At 41.0% G+C, this 7374-nt stretch overlaps 1 non-coding gene across 1 annotated transcript; it reads left to right on the top strand.

Annotated features, from left to right (window-relative positions):
* The first annotated feature begins 6557 nt into the window (after positions 1-6557).
* Positions 6558-6720, top strand: LOC142457686 (U1 spliceosomal RNA). Its single transcript, XR_012786382.1, has one exon. It is a non-coding gene; the product is annotated as a U1 spliceosomal RNA (small nuclear RNA).
* The last annotated feature ends 654 nt before the right edge of the window (positions 6721-7374 follow it).

Genomic DNA, 7374 nt, shown 5'->3' with positions numbered 1-7374 from the left:
AAAGATTTAGCCATTTGGAAAGGGTATGAGTTTTTACATGCCTGTAGAATGTTGCTGTGAATATTTTGAGGAAGGTACATCGGATGGGATCATGGATTTTCGTGGTCCCCAACCTTTTTATTTTTTAATAATTTTATTGGGGGCACTTACAGCTCTTGTAACATTCCACACATCAGTTGTATCCAGCGTATATTTGTACATATGTTGCCATCGTCATTTTCTAAACATTTGCTTTCTATTTGGTATCAGTCCTTGGTAGCAGCTCTCTCTTTTTAACTCATGTTATTAGGGGTGTCATACAGCTTTTAGCACAATCCAATGGTCCCCAACCTTTTAGCAATACAATACTTTATATTCAAATGTTGGCAAGAGAGTCACCTAAATGCTTTCTGATGAATGATCTCTGGGACTGATTGACAGCTGAAGTCAGAAATTCAACTTTAAAAAATAAGTTCTTTTGAATTAGAGGTTTTTGTTCCTCAATTGAAACACAAACATCTTTTAAACCCATGAAGTCAATCTGCGTCCATGTGTGTCCTTATGGAACTGCTTCTGATCTTGGTCAAGGGTTGGCAGCGAACCCATAAAGGACAGTGATTTTATTGGAGCCTGCAGAGGTGGCCAGAACAAGGATCATTCCCTAAATAGAAGGAGGCAGAACAGGGCCATGCTTCAGAGCTTGGAGGTGACAAACAACTTGTTTAGGACCTTGGTCTTCCACATATGCTCCTGGGGGCCTGGCAAGTCCCCCAACACTTGTGGATCCTTGTCTTCATCTCAGCCCTCTCCAGTCAGCCTCCCGAGGCTTTGTATCCTATCAGACTGCAGATGACTGCTTAATATTTCAGTTTCATGTAGAGATAGTTATTTCTATGTACAAATCAAAATATTAAAGATATGTGGGTATATAGTTTTTAGGACACAGTCATCTATTTTCTTATTCTGTTAGGTGGGAGGGCTTAAAAGCATGAATACAGGCTGTTTTGTTCTGCTGCAGTCAGCTAGTTCTTAAACTTGGGATAGGTGCAAACTAAGTATAACGTGTTGTCAGGGAAGCCAGGCTTCTTTAAAAAGGTTACAAATAGAACACCCTTTTCATTTGCTTCAGGGGACAAGCAACCTAACAGAGCCTTTTGGTTACAGTCTCTGATCCAATGTTTTAGATGATCTGAATCCACGACAAGATTCAGAAAGCAAAACAGTTTAACGCCTCAACAATTCATTCTGTGATGCCTACCGCGCTCCAATCACTGATGAAACTTGATGAATGATGGAAGGAAGGGCAGGGGGTATACCTTTACTGGAGGAACTGGACTTTCTAGCTGAACTAATTTATAATCATTCTACTGCTGTTTTTTTTTAATGGGCAGAAAATTTTATTGAAGAAATTAGTGTACTTAAAGAAAACATTACATCCCCCACAGAGGGGTCACAGGGAGGGGATGAGTCAATCATGGTACAGTAGAGGACTGATGGATGACGCAATATACCTCTGATCCCTTGAGACCTCCTCACCCCCCACTATCATGACCTCAGTGCCACCTCCCAATCTAGACTAGATGGGAGCACGTACATAAAAACTCACAACACTTGAAACCAAGGAACAGGAATGGAACAAAGATACCAAAAGTGTAGGGGGCAGTTGGGGAGAGATGGGTAGGAAGGGGGTACTGATCCCAATGAAGAGTGCATGACCACACACACACACACACACACACACACACACACACACCCATCCAGGGGAAGAACAACAGAAACCAGAGAGGAAGGAAGACAGCGGTCTTTGTGATATTTGAAAATAATAACAATCTATAATCTATCAAGGGTTTGGCGGGGAGAGGAAAAAAGGAGGAGCTGATCCCAAGGACTCAATGGAAAATAAATATATAGAAAACAATCCATGGCAATATTTGTACAAATACGTTGGATACAATTGATATATGGATTATAACAAGAGTTATAAAAGCCCCAATAAAATGATTAAAAAGAAAATATTACTTTTCTAAGGACCTTTAAAATAATAACACTCAAGCAATGGCTTTGCAAATCAGAACTTATATGCATTCCTACCTTTTCTTCTTTTAAGGAAGATCATTTTTTATTTTATAATTAAGATGTAAATTACTGTCTTGACATATCAACATTTATACGCAGCAAGCTATGGTTGCATTGCAAAATAGTCTCATAATTTTGAAAATAGTCAAAAATATTCTAAAAATAAAGCATTATGGTTATAAATATAGTGAAATCATGATCGAGTACATGATATGTACACAGAATAATTTCAACATAGTTCTATAAGAGCAAACTGAGATTAAGTTCGCCAAATCCTTTCATCTGAACTCCTTCTATACACGTGTTCTTGCAAAACAAGAGGACAATAGCCAATGGAAGCAAACACACAAACAATGGAAATTTGTCTCTTAGATATCCATGGAAGCTTAATTTTTGCTCCCTGAAGAATCTCCTACAAACCATTCAAATCCATCTTTATTCCCTTTGGTTAATACAGTAGTCTGTTAAACACACTGTTTAATAGAGACAAGGTTACTCTAAGATGCCATTAAAGTCAGTCTTGAATAATGTATTTATATTTGCTTTTGAGGATGGGGCTGGAGCTGAGTTGTATGCAAACTTGTACAATAAAACTTAAGAGTGTCTGAAAGAACTTCATTTCACATATGACCTTTAACAGTAATTGGATCTGAATGATAATCAGTCACCTGAATCCTGAAATAGATAAAATAGTTTTTTAATGCTAAAAAGTTTTAGCCCTTCGTTGATTATCTATCAGTGCTTACAGTCCTGTGAAAATAAGATAAATGAGAAATTTGGTCTCTAATTAGACTTCACTAGATTTACAGCTTTTAATTTATACGCCAATGCAGCTCAGCCCGGCACTAACATAGATAGAGATGGAGCCCCAGTTTTCAATTGATTTAACAATTTAATTGCAGCATTAACATCCATTAACATTTAACTAACCTTTTAAACTAACCTCAGGCACAACCTTAAAGACTAAATGAAGTAAAATTGCATATAAAAAGGTACTAACATACAGCTGTAAGAAGCCAAAGTGAATCTTGAGGGAGATTTAACACTACTTCCTCACATCAGCAGGAGGGAGTCTGTTTTCCTTCTTGCAAAATTCAGTAGGAAAGCATGTTCTAATTTATAGCAAAAGGAAATAGCCACATTTGATGGTTATTAACTCTCATTTATGTCTTCTTGTCTATAGAGATAACAGAATGACCCAATATCCCTTACAACAGTGAGACAGTACTGGTCAAATGCTAAGGACTATGCAGGATGGGATTTGCAAAAGAGGAAGACAGTATAGCTCAATGCTAACTTGTTAGGAGGCTTATAAACAAGGCATTTCCAACTCTGTAGTTCAGTGGAGTCCCTGGGTTATACAAAGAGCCCAGCACTAGGCTGTTTGGAGGCACTAGGTTGGAAGTTCAAGAACGCTCTGCTCAGATGCAGCTGGGAAGAAATGCCTGGTGATTTACTTCCCCCAAATTCAGCTATTGGAAACCCTATTACTCCAACTCATGGGACCTTCATGTTCTGAAGGCAATTCCACAGGAAACGGTTTATTGTACACGTGAAACATAGTATTAGAAGAAACATCACTATTTCTTCTTAAAAAGACAGTGAATAAGGTAGTGTATGTTAGGTGGTGAAAGCTGAGCTTACAGGGCTTTTCAAACAAGTTTCTCTGGATTAGTTTGCTGCTGCGACAGAGGGAGCCACACAGGAAGGCAAGAAAGTACAAGGTAGGAAGGCAAGCAGAGAATTAAAAGGCAAGGTTCCCTTCAATCAGGAAATGGGTTACTTCCAGATTTGAAGACCACTTTCTCTAGGGGTATGGCCTTGGATTTTAATGGGATAGGGTGGCTCACCTATCCTGCTTTTCCACTGGCCCTTAGCCTTGCATCTTGATTGGCACTTGTTTCAGTGCGATGATTGGTTTTGTAATCCATGGCTCGTGCATCTCATCATTGCGTGATGCAGTTTGGGATGGGTCATGTAGACCTCTAGCTGACCCTGACATTCCCTCCCAGGAAGAGAATGGATATCTGGCAATAACCCCTCTAGGTATGTCCTGCTGAGATGGGTTATGGAGCCTATACAGAGTTTTTCAGAGTCCACTCAACTCCCGTCACTTGCCCGAAACCTGCAAACTGCCTAATCCCCCACTCAGAGAGGGATGGTACTACCTGTCCATCACCATCATTTTTACATGGGACCTTAAGTTTTCCCAGGTGGGTAATACCTGGTTCTTCTCTTCGCATGATGAACGAATTCATGCAGAAGCCCATTTTGTAATCCCAGTGGGTTTTCCTGAAGGACAGGACAAGTTTCAGGTTTTACAGTCTCAAAAGGGCACTTGCTATTTCTAGAAAGTGTCCGCGCTGGAGTTCACAACTGGGTGTAGAGAAAATCACTCACGGCGGGATGTGTCTCTGTGTGTGTGATGTCCCGGGAGACAAGAGAGTAAGGGGGCCAGAACTATGGCTAGAGGGTTCTGGGGCAAGAGACAGGGGGGAGGGACATGAAAGCAAAGGGGCAAGAGCGTGGGGGCAAGAGTGCCTGTGGCCAGAGCAGGGACAAAAAAGCATGCCAGAACGTGCTCCGTGCCTTTATGCTCACCCACCCCCTGGCTGGGGAAAGGCATGCTTGAAGGTGTTGGTTGACCCCATTGGCTGGGTTGAGCCCACCTGGGTGATGTCATGAGTCTGGGGCTAGTTTGGACTGCCTAAATGCACTCCCATCTGGCTCGGGGATTGACTGTGAGCATGCTCAGTTTGGGGTCTTCATAGGTGTCCCGTGGTTGCCTGATTTCTCCCCAGCCTCCTTTTATGGGGCCTTTATAGGCATGGGAGGGCCAACCCCCTGTGCCTAAACCAAGCTACCGAACAGAACGGCTGCAATCTGGAAGAGAACAACTTGACCAGGAGGTGAAGCATACACGGGCTGAACGACGAGGCTGGTTTCTTCTTAGTGTCCTGAGGAAGGGAAGCAGGCAGAGTTTGGGACAGATGTGCTACCAGTCATTGAAACAGAACTCTTCCAGCCACTTTGATCTTACACATAAAGGCAAAAACGCCCCCCCCCATATTAGAGAGTCCTAAGGGTGGGACTCTAATGAAAGATTATTTAAAAGCCCACCCCACTTTTTTTCCCCAGCCTTGAGTCATTCTCGCTCTTAAAATTATCCCCTTTTAAATAGTTTTATAAAGGGTTTTGCCTTGCTTCCAAAGAGCGTGATACAAATACTTCAGAAACGTGTTTGTTCCAGGAGCAAGGGAATGGGTATGGGGGTCACTTGAACCCCATGTCTCAATAAAAACACTTTCCTGAAAAGGGACTGGGAGGGGGTCAAGAGCAACTGAAAATTGGTGGTAGAATAAAGACCCCTTCTCAGATTGAAGGCAAGGGACGGGGTGAGAAATGCTTCTGATGGAGACTCATCAATGCCAACTACTTGGCGATAGGAAGAGGTTGAGAAACCAGCAAAGGATTTTGGTACCAGAAAGCAGCATCAAAGTTCTGCAGATAATGGATGGACTTAGCAGCTATATTGACACATGCCCGTGGCTCCTTCAGTTTGCTGTCAACATTGTTGCCTGAGAGCTTAGCAACAACAGGTTTGGTCATTACCATGAATTTCTTCGGGCATTTTTGGGCAAGATGTCCCAGGGTCCAGCACTCGAAAGAGGTAGAAAGAGGTTTCCCTCCAGCGCCTGTGATTCATGCAGGTCTCTCTTGTGATATTTTCACTGAACATGGTTTAGCTTCCCACAGGTGAAGCAAGTAACTCAGGGCTGAAATTGTCTAGACTGGATGCCTTTCATTTTTCCAACAAGGAGAATCTGCTTAGACTCTTGTGCTGATCGCCTAACTGCCTCAGGTAGTCCTTCTTGATAGTTCTACTGTGACTCTTGCTCACGGGTTGCAATTACCTCATCTTTGTCTGAAGTAGCTGCTTGTGGTCTTGAACTGCTGACTATTAGCAGTCCCAATCTTAACTTACTATGCTACTAGTGCTCCTTGCCGTAGCGTTCTGAGGATAACACCTTTTCCCCCAGACTTGGATAGATCAAATTATAGTACTATCTTTAAAAGCAGTATTTATAACAGAGGATACTCTTGAATTGCTCACGATATTCTCCCATAAAAATTTAAAGAAGCATTGACTATATTTAGTGACTATGTTTTACTTTTGGATCACCTGTAAATCATAAGCCCTGTTACCCTTCAGAGGTTTAGAAATCTTGATTCCATTTGATGGGCTCCAAGTTCAAGATATGATCCTTTTATAATTCCAATCTGTCTATTTTTGTAGGAAAAGATGTAGTTAAATATCTTATTAGGTCCATTACAAAAAGTTTACCTGTAGATGACAAAACTTGATATGGTCTTGAAAAATTAATAGTAAGAAATATAATGAAAGAATAAAGTTGGAAATTTATAAACCAACACAGAACCAAGGTTAACTAAAATCCAGAAGAAATGGTGGCTAAATGGAGAGCTCTTATAATACACTGCTTATACTTACCTGGCAGGGAGATACCATGATCACGAAGGTGGTTTTCCCAGGGCGAGGCTCACCCATTGCACTCCGCATGTGCTGACCCCTGTGATCTCCCCAAATGTGAGAAACTCGACTGCATAATTTGTGGTAGTGAGGGGCAGCGTTCACCCTCTCCCCTGCTTAAAAAAATACACTGCTTAAAAGTTTCAGTTATAACATTAAACTTTAGCTACCACACCTTCTATGATTGTTTCTCAGTTGCACTGCTGAAAAATCATTGAATTCAGACATTTACAATAGTCTCTCAACTTTACTTCTACTGACTATATATACTTAAGATGACAGATAGTTATATAACTGATCATTGTTAAAAACGAGTCATGATATAGGACTTTCGGTTCATTTTACTTAACTGGTTTAAAAGACGTTGATCTTAATGGTATTTAATACAATGTAGTATCACACACGTAACATTTTGTGGTGATTTTGATCGGGTTGCCTAGAATGCACCAAATCATTTAATATGGATTCACCGCATCCAAAGTCTATATTTTATTAAATGGATATGGCAAAACATTTTAAACCAAGGGGGAACAAACTCACTGCTACTGAGTTGATGTCAACTCCTAGTGGCCCTAGAGGACAGGATAGTGAGTTTTCAACACTGTGCCTCTTAGCAGGAGCAGAGAGTTCATCTCTCTCCCATGAAGCAGCTGGTGGTTTCAAACCGCTGGCATTGTGGATCACCGCCCTACACTAAGTTGAAAAAGCATTAAGTTAAAAAAGTTAGATTTTAATTAAGCTTGTAGGTAAATGGATAGATTTAAGAGAAA

The sequence above is a fragment of the Tenrec ecaudatus genome, chromosome 9, assembly GCF_050624435.1.
Source record: "Tenrec ecaudatus isolate mTenEca1 chromosome 9, mTenEca1.hap1, whole genome shotgun sequence".
Taxonomy (NCBI): domain Eukaryota; kingdom Metazoa; phylum Chordata; class Mammalia; order Afrosoricida; family Tenrecidae; genus Tenrec; species Tenrec ecaudatus.
Note: the sequence above shows the minus strand (reverse complement) of the source record. Positions and strands in the feature narration are given on the sequence as shown.